Source organism: Mus caroli, chromosome 1 (genome assembly GCF_900094665.2).
Source record: "Mus caroli chromosome 1, CAROLI_EIJ_v1.1, whole genome shotgun sequence".
NCBI classification, from domain to species: Eukaryota; Metazoa; Chordata; class Mammalia; order Rodentia; family Muridae; genus Mus; species Mus caroli.
In genome coordinates this window covers 38880556-38882148 of record NC_034570.1, presented here as the reverse complement: position 1 = coordinate 38882148, position 1593 = coordinate 38880556, and positions in this window count along the sequence as shown.

Here is a 1593-nt window from a genome sequence, read left to right as displayed (position 1 = left end):
ATCTATGCTCCAAATACAAGGGCAGCCACCTTCATTAAAGAAACTTTAGTAAAGCCCAAAGCACACCTTGCACCTCACACAATAATAGTGGGAGACTTCAACACACCACTTTCATCAATGGACACATCCTGGAAATAGAAACAAAACAGGGACACAGTGAAACTAATAGAAGTGATGAAACAGATGGACTTAACAGATATCTACAGAACATTTTATCCTAAAACAAAAGGATATACCTTCTTCTCAGTACCTCACGGGACCTTCTCCAAAACTGACCATATAATTGGTCACAAAACAGGCCTCAACAAATACAAACATATTGAAATTGTCCCATGCATCCTATCAGACCAACATGGACTAAGGCTGATCTTCAATAAGTACATAAATATTATTTATAATATATAATAAATAATTTCCACTATTTTCTTAATGGAAAGCGAACATTCACGTGGAAACTGAACAACACTCTTCTTAATGATACCTTGTTCAAAAAGGAATAAAGAAAGAAATTAAAGACTTTTTAGAGTTTAATGAAAAAAAAGCCACAACATACCCAAACCTATGGGACACAATGAAAGCATTTCTAAGAGGGAAACTCATAGGACTGAGTGCTTCCAAAAAGAAACTAGAGAGAGCACACACTAGCAGCTTGACAACATATCTAAATGCTCTAGAAAAAAAAGAAGAAAATTCACCCAAGAGGAGTAGAGGACAGGAAATAATCAAACTCAGGGGTGAAATCAACCAAGTAGAATCAAGAACTATTCAAAGAATTAACCAAACTGGGAGTTGGTTCTTTGAGAAAATCAACAAGATAGAAAAACCCTTAGCTAGACTCATTAAAGGGCACAGGGACTTACTTCATCCTAATTAACAAAATCAGAAATGAAAGGGGAGACATAACAACAGATCCTGAAGAAATCCAAAACACCATCAGATTCTTCTACAAAAGGCTATACTCAACAAAACTGGAAAACCTGGAGGAATGGACAAATTTCTAGACAGATACCAGGTACCAAAGTTACATCAGGATCAAGTTAACGATCTAAACAGTCCCATAATCCCTTAATTAAATAGAAGCAGTCATTAATAATCTCCCAGCCAAAAAAAGCCCAGGACCAGATGGGTTTGGTGCAAAGTTCTATCAGACCTTCAAAGAAGATCTAATTCAAGTTCTGCACAAACTATTCAACAAAATAGAAGTAGAAGGTACTCTACCCAAATCATTCTATGAACCCACAATTACTCTGATGCCTAAACCACAGAAAGATCCAGCAAAGATAGAGAACTTCAGACCAATTTCGCTTATGAACATCGATGAAAAAATACTCAATAAAATTCTCGCTAACAATCCAAGAACACATCAAAGCAATCATCCATCCTGATCAAGTAGGTTTTATTCCAGGGATGCAGGGATGGTTTAATATAAGGAAGTCCATCAACGTAATCCATTATATAAACAAACTCAAAGACAAAAACCACATGATCATCTCCTTAGATGCAGAGAAAGCATTTGACAAAATCCAACACCCATTCATGATAAAAGTCTTGGAAAGATCAGGAATTCAAGGCCCATACCTAAACATGATAAAA